The following is a 19,808-nucleotide window of genomic DNA, read 5'->3' as shown; positions in this document are numbered from 1 at the left end:
GTTCCAGCCGATGTACCCATCTACACTCGACACTCACGAGTCCTTCCCAGACCCAGAGCAGTAGCGAGACCTACGATAGATGATATCAAGATCACAGATATAGAGGGGTCCGACCAGGATGTGTTCACTGATTATGCTACAGATCCCGGGGCACAGCGCAGGTATCTCTCATGGTTTGTGAGGACATATCCGGGGCCTATCTTTCCACCAGATCACCCGATAGGCCATCCAGGTCTATGGAGATAGGGAGACCGAGATGAGGATCAGGGATCTAGATCGGAGGAGCCAAAGGAGGGAGAGGGTCATGAGGAGGCAGGAGGGCCTGATCCACCCATAGGAGATCAGCCTAGTGCCGAGGAGGAGGAAGGAGAGGAGGATGACACAGATAGAGATGATGATGAGGAGAATAAGGATGCGAATGAGGACGAGGATGACAAGGAGGAGGATAGAGATGATGAGGAGGAGTCAGATGCAGCTCCCCATCATTCAGGAGATGATACCATAGCCTTATATCCTCCCATTATTCCCCAAAAGGGGGAACACGAGGTGATACGGAGACCTGTACCCATCGCGCACAGATCATTCGAGCGTGGGGAGCCTAGTAGTTCCCAGTCACAGATGCTACCATATCACGATCCCTACTGGCATGAGGGAGATCCAGGTATAGTAGGTTTATATTGATTGATTAATGTTTTGATGATATAAAATGGTACTAATACACAATCTGTTCTACTACTACAGCTAATGTGTAGGAGTGGCATTCTCTGATCTAGCAAGCAGTGACAGATATTTCCATGACAGCATAGATCCCTAGTTCTTCACAGGTTGCCTATAGACCTCAAGGGAACGTGGGTCAGCATGATGACTTGTTTTCCCCATTTCGAGTACAGGTGGAGATATGGAGGGAGAGAGAGCGAGCTCTATCAGAGGACCTTCAGCGGGCACAGCGTGATCTAGTAGTAGTTCAGGCTGAGGCTACCTCGTATCGCGCGATCCTTATGGATATGGATTGTAGGAGTTCCTCTTGGAGTCACTCATGATCTATATCACGCTATACACCTATGGGTCCACCTGCACGACTGGATCAGGAGGGAGCATCTAGTCGTCACTCTCCAGCCACCAGCCCTAGGGATAGGAGATGATCTTATGATGTAGGGTAGCTCACATTTTGGATGTATAGTGACCTACCTTTATATATTGATCCACATATATATATATATATACATGCTTCTTTGTCTCAAACGTGTTATCTTTAATGCCTAAAACAATGTGTATTTTGATTAAAGTTAATAGATTTGGTAGATGTATATGTATGTTCTGAATTTAATTTCCATGTGATTGATTTCTCAATGCTCCATGATTAAATTGATACATGTGTGACTTAATAAAAATAAAATATTTAATCAAGTAGTACATTGATGATAGAGAAGAAATATGTGTTAAGCCTAAGAATCATATAAGTAACATGATACATTTCTACTTAACACATAAAGACATTGTATAATATGCCATCATAATGAAAATGTAAATCTTTTGCAATTTACATAAATGAATTCAAGACAAACCATAAAGTAAAGAAACATGCTTGTCAGGAACGAAGCAATATAGATTAAACAAAACATCATTTAATTCTATTTGCTCTAACACAGATATGCTAACATATTATCCAATTTTGAAGAAGTGCAAAGAAGATACATGAAATAAAAGATAAGGAATGAGGAATTAAGCATAGTATCTACGCAAGTGCATAGCATTTATAGGTTCTTTAAGAGGCGTACCGTCTACACCCGCTATTTTATAAGCACCTGATCCATAATCTTCAATAACGATATACGGTCCAAGCCAATTAGGACTAAATTTTCCCTTTTCTTCAGGTAAGGCATTCACATTGCACTGATTCTCATAGAGAACTAAGTCACCCACTGAGAAGGAACGTTGAATAACCTTATCATTATAGCTTCGTTGTAGAGTTTTGTGATACACTTGAATATGCTCAAGAGCATTTATATGCTGTTCATCAAGCATCTCAAGCTGTTGAAGTCTTTGTTCTCTATAAGCGTCATCATCTACTATACCTTTGAGAGAAACTCTAAGTGATGGAATCTCTAATTCTAAAGGCATAATAGCATCATCACCATAAACAAGATTATAAGGGGTGGTTCCTGTAGCAATTCATACACTCATCCGATAGGCCCAAAGAGCATAGATTAGCTGAGTACTCCAATCCTTACCATGCTTATTCACAGTTTTACGAAGAATTTGTTCAATTATCTTATTGGATGATTCGGCTTGACCATTTGATTGAGGATAGTATGGTGTAGAAAATCGATGTTTGATATGATACTTCTCGAGGAATTTCTTCACGTCCTTGTTCTTAAATGATGTCCCATTATCGGAGATTATAGTGGAAGGTATCCCAAATCGAGAAATAATGTTTTCTAGAAGAAATCGACAAATCACTTCAGCAGTAGTAGAGCGAAGGGGAATAGCTTCTACCCATTTTGTAAAGTAATTTGTTGCGGTTATAATGAAAGTATGTCCTTGAGATGAAGGAGGAGAGATTTTACCGATAAGATCCATCCCCCATGCAGAGAAAGGCCAAGAAGCTACATGAGAACGAAGTTCTTGGGTAGGAGCATGAATCAAATTATTGTGTTGTTGACATTGATGACATTTCTTAACAAATGAAAAAGAATCCTGCTGCATAGTTTGCCAATAATATCCCATACGAAGCAACCTTTGAACCAAGGATTTGCCTCCAAAATGCCCCCCACAGGCACCTGAATGCGCCTCTTCAAGAGCAATAGGGATTTCCGATTTGTTAAGACAACAAAGGAGAAGACCGTTATAACCCCTTCGGTAAAGAACATTAGAAAGAATGATATATCTAGCGGACAACTTGCGAATTCTAGCCCTAGTGTTCCTATTGGCAGAATCAGGAAAGGTACCATCGGTCAAGTATCTTACGATATGCGAATACCATTCATCTGAGTCTATAAAGTCACAACATGTCACCAAGCTAGAATCATCTACAATAGCTGGAGAAATAAGGTTGTGAATAACAAATTTAAGATCAACCACAGGGTCCTCTAAAGATACCAGAGAAGCTACACATGCCATTGCGTCTGCATGTCGATTATCTTTTCGAGGAACAGGTTCCATGGTGTAAGAATCAAATTTTGTAACAAAGAGATAGCAAGGTCTTTATATTGTGATAATTTGTCTTGTATCGCTTGATACAGTCCTGTTACTTGTCTTATAATCAGTTGATAATCTCCAAAAATATGTATGTGTTTTACATTCAAAGCCAAGGCTGCCTTTAAACCTGCTATAAGAGCCTCATACTCAGCAATGTTATTGGTACATAGGAAATTGAGACGATAAGATAAGGGAATGGACTTCTTTGTAGGAGAAATCAGAACAACACCTGCCCCCGATCCCGTACAACACTTAGAGCCATCAAAGTATAACTCCCAAGTTTCATCTTTCTCTGTACAAAGAATGAAGTTGTCAGGAAAAGACTCAGGGTTAGGGAAGGAGAAAGGTGAAGGGGCCTCAACTAGGTGATCGGTCAACGCTTGCCCTTTAATTGCTCTTTGTGAAACAAATTTAAGGTCAAATTTAGTTAACATCATAACCCACTTAGCTAGGCGTCCTGATAAATCAGTTTTAGAGAAAAGATGCTTCAACGGATCAAACTTTACCATGACGTGGACTTCTGAATTTAAAAGATAATGTCTCAATTTCTGAGTCGCAAACACCAAGGCCAAGCATTGTCTTTCTATTGTAGAATATCGGGTCTCATAATTGAGTAAGGTACGACTTATATAATAAACTGGACACTCCTTACCATCTTTATCATGTTGTGCCAATAATGCTGCGAGAGCATGAGAGGAAGCAGCTGTATATAAAAGAAAGGGTTTAGAAGGTTCGGTGGGTTGAAGGATAGGAGGATTAGCCAAATACACTTTTAAATCTTCAAATGCTTGCTGACAATCTTCGTTCCATTGAAAGGTGATATTCTTTTTGAGAAGTTGAGTAAAAGGAAAAGTACGATCCGCAAGTTGAGATACAAACCTACGAATAGCTTGAATCTTTCCTTGTAAGCTTTTGAGTTGAGACACATTTCTAGGAGGTGGCATGTTGACAATAGCATCTATTTTCTTAGTATCCACCTCAATCCCACGATTCGAAACTATGAATCCTAAGAGTTTTCCACTATCCACACCAAAAACACATTTTCGGGGATTCAAGCGCATGTGATATTTACGAATCCTTTCAAAGATTTGACGAAGGATCTTAATATGATCTATGCGGAGAATGGATTTGGCTAAAATATCATCAACATAATCTTCTAAAATCTTATGCATGTAATCATGAAAAATAAGGGTCATCTCTCGTTGATAAGTTGCGCCGGCGTTTTTAAGTCCGAAAGGCATCATTACCCAACAAAACGTACCCCAAGGAGTGGTGAAAGTAGTTTTGAATTGATCTTGAGGATTAATGAAAATTTGATTGTATCCTGAAAAACCATCCATGAAGGATAACAAAGCATGTCCTGCTGTAGAATCAACTATCATGTCAATGTTTGGGAGGGGAAAATCATCTTTCAAAGAAGCTTTATTTAAATCTCGAAAGTCAGTACACATTCTTATTTTATTATCTGATTTAGCCACAGCGACAATATTTGAAATCCATGGGGAATAATCAATAGGGCGGATAAATCCAGCCTCCAATAATTTTTCAATCTCAGCCTTAACAAGCAAAGCTACCTTAGGATTCATTTTTTGAATCTTTTGTTTCACAGGCTTAGCATCAGGAACTAAGACAATATTATGAGTGACAATCTTAGGATCTATACCAAGCATGTCAGAATATGTCGAAGCAAAGATCTCAGGGAATTCACACAATAAATCTTCATATTGTTTTTGTTCCTCTTCGTCCAGACATTTTCCAATTTTAATAACTTTTTCTTCATTGCCAGAATCCATCTTAACATCAATGGTGTTGCTTATAAGAAGATTACTTTGTTGAGGAGTATCCTTTAACTGAGGAAATTCTTTCACAATCTCATCGTTATCAGTCTCTTTTCCAAAATAGGCTTCAGTGTTCAAACAATAAGGGAATCCCCTATTGTGATGATAATGAGGAAGAGTGTCATATGCTCCTAAAAACTCAGCTAAAGCATCATCTGTAGGAAAAACATCCAAAGCACAGGCACACAAAGGATCAATATACTCAGGGTGTCTCATTGGTAGAGATGTAGAAATAACATTAACACTAATGCATGGTCTTTTAGAAGCTTTAGTGCACTTGCAGGGATTATAACCAAGTCCAAAGGCATAATCATAAAGATTATTCTCTAGAGGAACCTTTAATCCTTGTTCGTGAGCGCCACAGCCATTTCCATTATACCCATGCTTAGCTAGAATACGAAAACCACGACCATAACGATCAGCCATTTCAGAAAGAGAAGGTGGTTTTTCATAAGACAAAGAATCAAACCCTTCAGAATTAGAAGTGTGAGGAGAAGAAGTCTGAGAAGCGGCCATGAAGTTATTGCTCATAGGCTCAGGTAATGTTGATTGATTTTTAGCTTCTTCCTTCTTTTCAACTTTAAGCTCTCCAGAAGGAACCTTATATTCACCTACAAAGGTAGGATTAAAATCAAGAGATCCCCAATCGTCTTCTGCGAGAACCTTCTCAGGATCAAAATCCTTCTTATGTGTAGATTCAAGTTGAGAAGAATCTTCTTCAGGAGCTCCAGACTCATCCAAAGAATTTTGATCATCAGAGAGCGAGGATTCATCGATAGGTATCTTGTTTAAAGAGTCATCACTAGATGAGGAAGGCTTAGAAGAACCCCCTTTGGAAGCAGATGTTTGTAAACAAGCTTGGAAGTTAGTATCACCTATCAAGGTATATGTCTTATTGTTATAAATAAATTTAACTTGTCTATGCAATGTAGAGGGGACAGCTTGCATACTATGAATCCAAGGTCTCCCTAATAGCAAGTTGTATGTTAGATTTCTCGACATAACATGGATAGGAGTAGGCAAAGTAACAGGCCCCACTGTGATGGGTAAGTTGATAATACCTAATGAAGTTTTAGCCACATTATCAAAGCCTCGAATAGGACGAGAGTCAGGCTCAATTAGGGATGTATCCACATTCATCTTATGCAAGAGATTAATGCTACACACATTAAGACCAGAGCCATTATCTACTACTGTTCGTCTTATAGCAGTATCATTTATGATAACCACAATCATCAAGGGATCATATTGATGTTGAATTTTACTAGTAGGCAACTCATCTTGAGTAAACACAATATGAGCTTTAGGATTTATCAGAGTTAACCAAAGACACTATATTACTAGATGTATTCAGTGGAGGAACATTCAAATCTTTCAAAGCATCTTGTAACATTCCGTGATGAGTAGAAGAAGTTTGAATCAAATCCCAAAGGGATATCTTAGCAGGGGTAGCTTTAAGTTGTTCTATGAGATCATATTCCTTACTAAGAACTTGTGAAATACGTGGAGCTTGCGGAAGAATTGGTTGAAGATTAGGAAGAGAAACTGGAGTAATAGGAGGAGGATTAGGCTGCCTATTATTTCTAGTATGATAAGTATGGGCAACCGCATGATAACTCTCTCTAGTTAATTGCTTGGCATAACTATAAGGACTTATAGGCTTTCTTCCTTGCACAGTGATGATAGGTTTATTTGGAGTAAGAAAGGAATCATACCCCCCTTGGACAGTAAGGAGAGGTGATTTAGGAACTTGAAAGGTGGGAGAAGGACAAGCACCTTGGACTTCAAAGAGAGGCCTATTATGCTCATTCAGGTTTATCATGTTAACTAATTTAGAAGTTTTGTTCTTGTTTAGAGATTTCGATAAAGCCACAAAGTCATCAAGAGCATCATCCAACAAAGCATGATCATATCTATTAAAAGGTTTATCTTTTGATTCAAAAGGAGACATCTCCTCATAGAGGGGATTATTGAAAACAACCATGTTACTAGATTCAGTGGAAGAGTTGATAGGAATGTACCCTTGAGAGGAATCATTCAACTTATCTTTCTCATCACAACGAAATGGCATAGTAACAAGGTTTATGAGTTTTTGGTAAAATGAAGGTTTGGCCTCTTTAGGATTCAAAAACTCATCTAAAGCTTCATCTAATTCATCTTGGCTATACTCATAATCGGCATAATTGCATACATCATCATAAATATGAACATCTTGCAAATAAAAATCCGACATTTTGAAATAAAAGTTGCATAAAACTTAGACACACAATGCAAAGAAACAAAGAAACACACTCTTTTTTTTTTGAAAATGAAACTTAAATGAAACACACTAAATCTAGATCTAGATCTAAAAAATGCAATGTGAGAGAAAGAAATAATTTGATTCACGTCGAGTTCACCAAAATGTGTAGGGGAAAAAGCGAGACTAGGCTAACATGTCCTAATCCTACCTTTTGACACACATTACGGAATACGAAAGAGCCTAGAGGTATCACACAATTGGCTACTTATTTTTGGTGAAAGAGAGAGCCACAGGCTACCTATTAGGGTTTCTATTCCTTTGTTGTAATTGAAAGGTAAAATTATGCAAGTTCAATTCCTAACCCCAAAATGCAAGTATCAACTAATAACAAGATTGCAGAATTGAAGTTAAACAATGGAAAGCTGCAAACACAAGGACAAGACAAGAATGCAGATGCGTACCCAGAGTTAAAACCTGAGTGAGAATGTTTGGGATGGGGGCGTGGGCGCCACTGTCCTGATTCTGTTCCTGAAACTGCACTTGAAACTGCCACTTTGCAACCTGGAAAACTGTCGGAAATGCTAAAAATTGATGTCTGTCAGGAGGACTAGGGTGCCCAGCGCCCCTATCCCAGGGACCAGGGCGCCCCACGCCCCTGTCGTGGTCTTCTTCTCTGAAACTTGGTGTATGGTTCAGTCTCCGTCTGCTTCTTTTAGATCTGCAACTTGCGGCGTCGTCTGAATCCCGAAATCTGCACTGATATCTGAAAAGGTGTTTGGGCAGCTATATAGGGTTTTGCCTTAGTCAAACCCCTGCTTCAGTGATTTCCACCTCCATGAATAGCCAAGTTGTATTGTAAAAGTAGTGTGTGTGCAGACCTTGTGTGTGTGCAAGATCTAAAATGCAAGTAAGCAAACTAGAGCAACCTAGAAAGTAAACCCTAATTGCTTGTAAATGACAATGTAAATGCTCCAAATCAAGATGTAGAGTGATCTAAAGCATGAATACAAATGATGTAAGGAAGCTTATGCAAAGACATGAAAACAACATGAAATCATACCCAACCCCAAGGGGGGGGGTACAAGCCAATCTTCAGTCGGTGATCCCTTATTGCTCTTCAATGCTTTCAAAGCCCTAAATGGATGAATGAAATTGATGGATGCTTGATGGATGGACGTTGAATGTTGTTGAAGTCCTCAAAGATCTGCTCTTTCGTTGCATAGAAGGTTCCTGAAAACAAAATTTGGATCCTTTCAAATGAAGAAAGAGAGCTCTTATATATGAAACCCTAGGTCTTAATTCCAACTTTTGGCCGACCTAGAGATTGAATATCCCACCAATTTCTTGGGGTTAAGCTTTATTTTATGATTGGATCGCGCTCCTAAAATTTCGAGAAAAATGTCTGGGACCATGTGCACTCCGGGCGCCATGGTCCCGACAAATTTTCACCAAATTTTCAGGGCCGTCGGATATGATGATTTTAGAGAGAATCCCGAAGTTACAGGTGACTTCGAGATGTTTTGACCCCCGAAATCAAGCCCCCAAGTTCAAAATAGGACATAAGCAATCTTTTGCCCGTGACCTCAGTTTGCCTGAAGATATCTTTTACTGCTGCATTGGGAACATAAGCAATAACTTCGGCCCCTACTAGGTATGGCCTGAATTGTTTTACTGCTTTGACCAGAGCATAGGCCTGTTTTTCATTTATCTCATATTTTACTTCTGAAGGGCTTAAAGACTTGCTAAAGTATGCAATGGGCTGCTCATACCCCTCTGAATTTTTCTGTAACAACACTGCTGCTATAGTATGACAAGAGGCAAATGAAAATATCATAAATGGTTTGCCAAAATCTGGGGAAATTAGTACTGGTGCCTCAGAAATTGCTCTTTTAATAGCCACAAAGGAATCAATTGCATCTTCAGTCCAGTCAATTTTTGCCTCTTTCTTCAACATCCTTACTATAGGTTTCACTATGTCTGCGAAATTCAAAATGAACCTTCTCACAAAATTAATTTGTCCCAAAAATGACTGGATTGCTTTGATAGTTCGGGGGATGGGAACCTCGTTAATAGCTGCTACCCTTTCAGGGTCAATTCTCACCCCCTCCTTGGATACTATGTGTCCAAGTAGTTTTCCCTCTTCAACACCAAAGTGACATTTCTTGGGATTCAAGGAAATTCCATATTCTAAGGCTCTTTTAAATATCTTCTCAAGGTGTTCACAGTGATCATCAGCTTTCTTTGAGTACGCAGTTAGATCATCTTGGTATACTACCATGATTATGTCAATCAATTCTGAAAAAGCCACATCCATTGCCCTTTGAAAAGTAGCTCCAGCATTGGTCAATCCAAATGGCATTCGTGCATAGACATAAGTGCCCCATGGAGTTGTGAAGGCTGTTTTATATTTTTCAGTTTCTCTAACTTTCACCTGATTGTAACCCGAAAATCCATCCATCATGGACAGCAACTCACACCCTGTTACCTTCTGCAGCATATTATCCATGTTTGGCAATGGATAGTTATCCTTTAAAGACGATATGTTTAAATTCCTAAAATCTACACATAATCTAATATCCCCATTTTTCTTCCTGACTGGTACCAAGTTAGAAACCCAAGTGGAATATCTGCATGGTTCTATTATTCCTGCATCTTTCATCTTTATAATTTCTTCTCTCATTTTTGGTAGCAATGTAGGATTAATTGGTCTCTGTTTTTGCCTAAATGGCTTAGCTTCTGGCTTAAGTGGTATCTCATGTTGAAAGAGATCTTCCCTGTAAGCTTTGAGATCCTCATAAGACCATGCAAACACATGTTTATATCTCTTTAACAAGATTATCAGTTGTTGCCTCATAGTAGGAGTCAATTTTTTTCCAATAAAAACATTCTTGGGGGCTTCTTCATTTCCTAGATTGATTTGTTCAACATCACTTTCTTTAACAGCTGACCCTTTGGTTTCAATTACATCTTGAGCATTAAAAGTTCTCTCTAACGCTACCAGGCCTCTTGGTAATTTATTTGTCTTCAGTTGTATAATTTCATGTCCAAATAAGGTCTCCTTACCTTCAGTTTGTTCCACAAAGTCATTAAAATTTATAGCTTGAGCCTGATAATGATCAGCACACTGCAAGAAGTTCAACAGATCTGCATCATCTTGAAACACTTGCCAATTATACAAGTTGTCAGGAACAGATGGTCTCACTTTCATCTCCACTTCAGATATCCCAGTTAGTGTTATATCATTACCTTTTAGTGCAACATTTGCTAGAAAATCTGCCATGATGTTCTTTGATCTATCTATCCAGGTTATCTGAAAAGCATCAAAAAGCTCCATGGTATCCCATACAGCATTTCTGTATTGTTTCAGTCTTAAATGCTTCGAGGCATATCTCTCCTTTACTTGTGAGACTATTAGTTCTGAATCTCCAAAGACACTTATCAACTTGATTCCATGTTTGACTGCTATGTTAAGACCAGTGAGTAGGGCTTCATATTCAGCAATGTTGTTTGTACATTCAAATAACAACTTGAAAGAATACTTGTAAGTTTCTCCTGTAGGTGAAATAAAAAGGATTCCAGCCCCACTCCCTTCTTTACTACAAGACCCATCAAAGAACATCTTCCATATTTGACCATCATTTTCAGTTAGACATGACTCAATGGGGATCCACTCTTTAAATTTAGGTTTTGTCAACTGTACCTGGAAGTTGTCCATGTCAGTTTGTAAAAAACACACTTGGTTCACTGTTCCTTCCATGTCTTCTATGATATATGTGGACCGAGGCTCCCTGTCAATTTTTATTTCCTGTCCATTTATTGGAATTGTAGCATAAGATAAATCCAGCTGCACATATCCACCAATCATATTCGACCATTGTCTAGACAACAACATTCCATAGTTTGGTGGAACATCTACCACCGTGATATCTGTTTTATACGATGCTTCTGGACAGGCTGCTAATCTGAACTCTACATTCTTCATGATACCAACCACTGGGACTGATCTATTGTCCATGGCATAGCATTTCCCAAAGGTAGTATCAACTTCCAATCCTAATTCTTTCATCACCCCAACAGGCATGACGTTTATGGCTGCTCCTGAATCAATCATACAATTTTTTACCCTTTTGTTGTTTATCACCAAAGTGAGGTAAAATGGGTCTACTTGTGTTGGATTTTTAGTTATAGTGGACCCTAAGTATATAATTGGAGCCATTTGTTCATTACTGCCACCGGTTGGGACTTCTCGTTTCTTTTCATTAACCTTCCCTTCTTGGACACCTGAAATCATTTCCAAAGTTTTTTCCCTATATTCAGGAAACCTCATGATTTCCATCAATGGGACAGAGACTTTTAATTGTGTTAGTGCAGCTGAGATATCAAACGAGGTAGATTGCTGTGATGAAAGAGTTTTTACCGTTTCTTTCCTTTGAACATCAGGACCCTGATTATCATCTTGCCTAGTCTTAGTTGCCTTATTCATTTGCTTAAATGCTTCATTGTTTTCTTTCATGAAAAGACTAGCAGGTTTACCTTGTTCTGGGTTCACCATCCTGTTTCTTAAGTCATAAGTCCTTTTTGCTTGTGCAACAGCATAAGCTGTAATTTTTCTTTTCTCTTCTTCAGTAGGGACTCTGAGTTTGACACTTTCATTTTTGCTGGTGGTCACAGGTAAAACAGAGTACTGATCAATATTTATAGAGTCCGACCTTCCTTCCTGACTAAATGACATCATATTAATAGTTGAATCATCCACGTGATTTTCATAGCTATCCTCCTCCTCTTGCAACCCTTTTGCTACTGCACACAAAGAGGAAGCGTGTGGCATATTGCAAGCATAGCACCACATGTCATCGTCTTGAGTATAATTTACTGCTCTTTTTAAAGGATCTGGAATTTGTTGATTGTCTCTATGGTTCCTTTCTATCGGTTTTCCATCCTTCCATGTAGTGTTGTAAGGCATGTCATGTAGTCTAGGTCTCTCAGGACGGTAGTATTGCTGCTTCTCTGTTTTGTTTACTCTTACAGATAAATCTTTCAGGGCATTTAAAACTTTGTCAAGCTTATCTTCTTCCCTATTGGCCTTGGGTGCTTTAGGATTGTACAATCTTGCATCCTCTCTTTTTCCAATCTTACCAGCAGCCTTTCTATTGTTCTCTATAACAATGGCATCTTTCATAACATCTCGGAGATCTCTTGGGTTTCTGGTTCTCAACTCATAGTTTGTTTTGCTGTCATAAGCATTGATATAGTACAGAATGCTCACTTCAGGTACTGGTTTCATCCTATTAGGGATTTTGTTCAAAACCCTATTGAATCTTTTGTTAAAGTCAATTACTGATTCATTTTGCTCTTTCTTAATGCTGATGATTTCATGTAAAGCAAACTCAGGACTATTATGGTCTCCATATTGTTCCAGGAACATTTCTTTGAATTCTGCAAGATTTCTAATGGACGCATCAGGCAACGTTCTAAACCAGTCTCTCGCATCTTCTATTAATGACTGCATAAACAACCTGATTTTGACATCCTCATATGGCAAACCAAAATCCTCAATTACTGCATCAAATGCTTTGCAATGAGCCTCACCTGAAACTGCATTACTTCCTGTGAACCTTGGTATTGCTGTCCTGATCTCATTTGGGATGGGATATGGATACACCATCATTCCTGAAAAATCAAACTGCCTCATTTGTTCCATATTTATTAGTCCATGCCCTCCATGAGGATTCACGAAGTTCTGGTTCATATTACCATACAAGGGCATTTGGTTTTGATAAGGAGGAGGGTATTGATTCTGGTGTTGATACTGAAACTGATTAGGGGGTGGATGTTGGTTATAAAATTGACCAGGAGGTGGATACTGATTGTGAGGGATAAAGCTTGCATGTGAGTTTTGCTGGACTGGTGGTGCACTTGATTGCACATGATCATCCCTTTTGTTACCAAACAGAGGGTTCTCATAAGCTTTGAAATCATTGCTCTTTGTTCTACCCACTCCCTGAGCATATGTTTTCTTGTAGTTGTTTACATCTTTATTAAAGTCATCCTCACCAACATTTATGCCCAACTTGGCACACAGTTCCAAACATTCCTGCGTCCTTCCTGAATCTCTCATTTCAGCAGCTGCCTCCATCATTTGTCTGGTTAAATCTGTAAATCTATCTGCAGGATCTGCCATACCTGATCTTGATGGAGGTGGTGTATGTTGTCTGGACTGTGCTTCATGATTTTCAAAACCAGGGGGAATTTGGCATCGCCCCTTTTGAGCTTTATATGCCGCAACCAAATCTTCGTTCATCGGGCTTGAAGTTGTTGTTCTATCTTGTTCCTTCGAGGGCGAGTGTTGGCTACTTTCATGTTTATACTGGTTGTATCTTTCTCTCATGGAATCATTCATGGGTTCTTTATTTTTGTTCCTTCGTTGAGGGAAATCTAATTGGGATAAAGATTGTCCTTTCGCAACCGATCTTGTCCCGTGCATTGAAATTCTTATTTTAGAGTCGCCACCTCTTGTCTAGAGGACATGAATTGTTTTTATTTCTTCTGAGCTCTTTCCCACAGCAGAGTTCTTACAATTTCCCCAGCAGAGTCGCCAATCTGTTGGGTCTCAAATCAACAGATTGGATGGGTTCTAAGGCAATGCCAACTCCTATGATCAAACCCTCCAATTGACTTGGCCAACTTATAGAGTGAACCTATTAGTTACTAACTCTCTCTCTTTAGGCTCTGCAGGACCTAGGCGGGTATACCTATTCACTGAATGTCTCCAATAAACAGTGCTTTTTATAGCAGATATGTTATCCTATTCTGATATCTCCTGATCTTGAAATGGCATGAATTCCTTGAATGGAGATATTGCAGACGAGTTCAAGGTTGTTATTTCGCTTTGTGTTTCTTAATTACTCCTGTAGCTATCAAAATAACTAATTGTGAAAATAAACGATGAGTATGACTTGAGATTTAAGCCAGTGCCTTCTTTATTGCATGGGTTACAGAGTCATTACAATTTTCTTCAGGGCTTATAGTGCGAATCTGTGAGACAGTTTTTTAACTCATCCCTTATGAACCTGTCAGTTACTATTTCTTTCAAAACCAAATGAATGCTTACATTATGTGCTGATTGAGTGAATTTAACCCTACCCTTAAGGGACCAGTCAATTAAGCTTTGCAGGGAACAATTACAATCCGCAAGCAAAACTTTTGTTACAACATTATAACATAAAGCATAGATTTGATCTTAAGAATATGAATAACCCTATCTTTATCAGATAATATCACAGATGATTGCCAAAAGAAAATGAAATAATCCACAACGCATATGCAGGGAAACAATTGATCAAGATTTGTATTCCATTGAAGTTCATACACGAAGACTTACAGGCTGTTGTTTTTTCGCTCATAATCCTATCTAATAATGTCTCTCCCTTACATTACAAAAACATTCTCATATATATATGAGGACGCAAGCTTTTCATGAAGAGACACGTCTTTTCAAAATATTAGTCATCAACTCGAGTGTTTCTAAACTTAAGCAAAAAGAGATTCAAAAGTCCCAAATGATGAATGTAATCATCATCTTTGAATGTTTTGATTCGAAGTGTTTGCTTTTTTAATTCATCCCCTAGCGTCAGGTACTTGAATATCATCTGGTTGACGGTAGGGGCCATATCCTTACTCCGATCAATTTCTGACAAGGCCCAATCCTTGACGCTGACAAGCTCCTTTCGCAAATCCTCCAAGGTTATTACCTCTCCTTCCTTGTAGACAGAGGGCATTCCAACGGGTCTTTCATCATCTAATTCTTTTAGATCTCTTCTCAGCATATCTTCGAATTTGACATGACTATCCATATACGCGTTACCCTCAGCCTTTTCTTCTGGCGTCATGGAATCGCCATTGCTTAGCACCCCCTGCAATCGTGCTCTTAACCGCTCATGCTCTGTTAGCGCCTTCATGGTTCCATTGTAAACTATCCAATATGGTTCGACCTGTAAGAGCATGGTGTTAAACCGATGTCCTATGATGTCATTGACCAATTTGTCCATTTTTTGCTGGATATTGTCTGCGCGTTTATTGGCCTTCTCCGCCTGATATTTCCAGTACAGGGCATCAGAGACGTCATCCAAGCTGCGTCCTGCAGGGTATGAGGTGTATTCGCTGATAGGAGTCCCCGTTTCTAATTGCAATACCTTTGCTTGCAGCTTCTGGTTTTCCTCCTTGGACTTTTCATATAATCCCTTGTATGTAATGTTTTCTCTGACCAGAAACTCTGTCTGGTCCAAGTTCAATCTTGCAACATCCAGATTGAGCTTCGCAGTGACCCTAGGGTCGGTCTTTCCAACCTGATGAACCATGAGGTGCCCAAAGGTTTCTTCTATATCCACAATGATTGGCCTCTTCCCTTTTGGATATAGTGCCCACTGTAGGAGAGCCTTCTTGTCTGGATCATATCCAGAGCCTAGGAACAGTTTATCTACCTCCTGGGGCAATACCTGCTGATTCAAATCTTGCTTCTTCAAAAAACCATCAAATAAGAGTGCTGAATTGATATCCCAACCAGAGAAGATGATCACACCGGCCTCTTTTAATAGTTTCCTCCCCTTTTCAGGAGTCATATCTTTCATGAGGACATCAATTTCATCATGTAATCTCTTCATCTGTTCTTCCTCTGGTTTTCCAGCCATGCTTCGTTTGACATGAGCCCCTTTGTATTGATATAGAAATGAGAGAAATTCCCTAGAGGAGGCGAATCCATCATCAGCAATAAAGTCCTCATGCTCAGTCATCCTTATGTCAACAACATCTTTGATGTTGATTTCTCCTGTGTCCATGTTCATTTCTGTTTCGAAACCTGGAGGATAATCCTCTCGAGGAGAATCAGGTGGGATACTACTGGCGGTTGATTTTGGTGACATGTGAGCTAGGGGCTGACTGTCTCTTTCAGTATTAATGAAGCGAAGGAATTGTGAAGGAACTCTGTGCATAATTTCAGCCTCATGTTGAAGTAGCCTTTTAGCCACCTCCAGAGGATCTTGGATATTTCCAATTAGGTCTCCGTCTATCATTCCCCTTGCCCTTTTCCATTTGTAGGCCTCCCAGACTAATTCACTCTTTCCTTTCAAAACTTTGGCCTCCTCTCGCTCAAGGTTCTTAATTAAGTCGTCTGGCATTTTGGCCATATGTATCCCAGCTTTGAGTTTCTGTGAGGCTCTGGCAGTTTTTATATATCCTTCGGGATCAAAATTCTCCCTAGGCTCACCCAGAGTCATGCCATAGTAATTTAATTTATTCTGTAATAAATGATAACTCTTTGAACTTTTGATAATGAAATCAGAGAAAACTAATAGACCTGGAACAATAGATTGTTTACCAAAATCAGTTAAATGTTTAGCACTGGCAATAGACAATTGCCTTATAATCTCCAAGCTAGCCACTCTGTCTGGCACCGTAATTGGAAGCATGTGTGGTTGCCCTTCATATCCAAATACCCTTATCTCCGTGTGATTATCATGGCAATACCAATCACCCCAATTGTGTTCAATCTGTGATTCTGGAGAGAAATCCTTTGGCCTGAGGAACTTCTTAATTTCAGGGGACAAAGTATAATCCCTGCGTTGTCCAAAAGCTGCACTGAGAGGTTTCACAAAGTATTCTTGAAAATGCCAATATTGGTTGTTTATAAACCTCTGGTCCCATGCTGATACCCACAGCTGAACCGGCTTCTTTAGACCATTCTTATCATAAGACCTGATGCTGAACTCATCTGGCCAGAAGTTAATTTCTTGTCCACAATAAAGAAGAATATGCATTAACATGGAGTATAATGAAAAGTGAACATTCACAAGGTCTCCTTTCATCTTTTCCAGCCCATGATTCAAGGTATCCGCAACATAAGTAGCAAAATCAAATGACCTAGGGTCTTTTGATTGAATATCAGCACACAGAACCATAATCCCAACATCCATGAGTGGATGAGCCTCTATGCCTAGTACTTGGGCTGCAGTGTAATATGTATATTTGAAATATGGATGGAAGTGGTTGACATCAAATGGCACTTTGTCACTTTTGCCAAACTGAACAAATGACCCACCCACTTTTGGCCTATGAATAGGTAGCCTCCAAGTCCTGTAGATATTCTCCAAACTAAAGAATTCCTGTGAGAGTTTCTTCATATCAATGCTTTCCTCGACTTCCCAGTCTAGATCAAAGACCATATCAATAGTCTGCTTGTTGATTACTACTAATGTATTCCCTCTGTAATCACATATGGTTTTAGTTCTCGGGTTGTAGCAATTTACCAGAGCTTTCATTAATTCTACGTCTACAAATACATTCGGAACTGCTAACTTGCCCAAGTTCCTCTTCCACAGATTACTAATGGGTTCGGGTGCATCCCTTCTTTTGTAACCAAACAAAAATAACTCATGCCCTCGTATCTCAGTCCAGATGTCTCCTAGATTTTCAAATTTATCCTCTAATCCTTCTTCTTCACTTTTAATCTTTTTGGACCTTACACTAGACGATGGACACTGGTCTAATAAGTCCTGAGTCAAAGCTCTCCCTTCTTTCTTCTGTCTCTTGGGCTTCTCTTCAGGGTTTAACTCTTTTCCTTTCCTACTCTTTTTAGAAGAAGAAGACGAAGGTTCCATAGTTACAGCAAATAAGAGAGACAATACTTACTTGGTAAAATGCTCAACTCTTCTGGTTATCGTTTGCAAATCTCTGCAAGTTCTTCACAGCCTTCAATCTCTTGGCATCGATTTGATTCTTACGAAAATTCACTCAGCTTAACTGTAATTGAATGGGCAACTTGCGTATAGTTAATGTTCTGGATCTGTAACGGCTACTCAAGTGTTTTAAATTTAATTGCAGATGTGACACTTTTCAACTGGGCTTTTAATTCCTTCGCGGGAAGTACAGTCCGCTCAAAGTGCGCGCGTTTCGAATTATCGATGAAACCCTTGCCTTCGGCCGAGTGTTCGAATCTTCCATCGAAAGCTCACTTTCTTCGATAATACTGTTTCGGTGAAAAACTTACGTCGAGAAGCCGCTTTTAAGACTCATCGAAATTACTTTTTCATCGATGGTCTCCCTTTTCGACAAATTGCTCGTGAGTTTCATCGATGCCATACTTTCGATGAGTTTCTTTCTTCGATGAAGGCTTATGAGTGTTCATCGATATCCCCCTTTTCATCGATATCCCTTTTTATCGATGAAACAACCTTTCTTTTGTTCGACACCACGTTCATCGATGAGACTTGCTTTTCGATGAATGCCTCTTGAGTTTCCTCGGTAACGATGTTTCTTCGAAATCACCTTTTGTCTTTTTGCTTTTATCCTTTTCGATGAAACATGGGGTATCGATGAGCGGTTTCTTGCGTTCATCGAAGGTAACTTCTTACCGAAACACCTTTGCTTAGTGCTTTATATGCCCTGTGTCGATGAAAACGCTCTTTCGATGAAACCTCTCCTGCAGTGCTCGACACAGCTTACTGGCCGAAATATCCATTAGTCTTCATGCTTATGGAAACATATAGTATTATTTTTTATTTTTATTATATTTTTTTCTTTTTTTAAAAAATAGTGCTCAACAGCGGCTCTGACTGAGGATGGAGGCATTCTGAACTATGCCTTCAAGAATCCAGAATCTCTGGTTTCGTAGACATGATGGTATTTACAATGGAAACGGATCCTACCCTACTGTACAGGTGATGCAGAGTGCTTCAGGAGAAGAAGTTCTTTAAGAACTGCCCATGTACTGGCAATTCCTGGACCTCCCCTGTCGCGTTTTGGAGCAAATAAGAATCCTCCCCCCCTTTGTCTATGATCACATATGGGCCGATCCATAAGGCTTCAAATTTACCATGCTTGCCTTTGTCTTGACTCCTGGCATTCCACATTAAAACCCAGTCTCCTACACAAAATTTCCTGTGAGATGTCCTCTTGTCATACAACCTCTTTATTTGATTCTGAATCCTGATATTTTGCCTTTGAGCTTCTGCCCTGACTTCATCAAGTTCTACTAGCTGCATTATTCTTTCTTGTGATGGATCTTCAACATCTATTTCCTCTTGAATCATAAATCTATGTACAGGTAGAAGATTATCCAAAGGTAGTCTGGCCCTTTTGCCATAAACCAATTCAAATGGAGATTTTCCTGTGGATCTTTTCACAGTTATCCTGTCTGCCCATAATGCAAGATTCAACTTTGAGTCCCATGCTTTTTTGTTCTGCCCCAGCATCTTTTTAATGATCTTCAGGATGTTCTTGTTGCTTGATTCGGCCTGCCCATTCCCCTGGGGGTGATAAGGAGAAGAATGTGATATCTTAATGCCATATTCATCACAGAAATTGTTGAATTCCTCTGATCTAAAAGACATGCCATTATCCGAGATGATTCTTGCAGGAACACCAAACCTAGTAATAATGTTCTCCATTAAGAATTTTATCACCACCTTGCTAGTGGCCTGCCTGGTAGGTATTGCCTCCACCCATTTGGTAAAATAATCTGTAGCAACCAATATCCA

Source organism: Cryptomeria japonica, chromosome 1 (genome assembly GCF_030272615.1).
Source record: "Cryptomeria japonica chromosome 1, Sugi_1.0, whole genome shotgun sequence".
NCBI classification, from domain to species: Eukaryota; Viridiplantae; Streptophyta; class Pinopsida; order Cupressales; family Cupressaceae; genus Cryptomeria; species Cryptomeria japonica.
The sequence above is the reverse complement of the archived record's forward strand: the minus strand, read 5'-3'. Positions refer to the sequence as shown.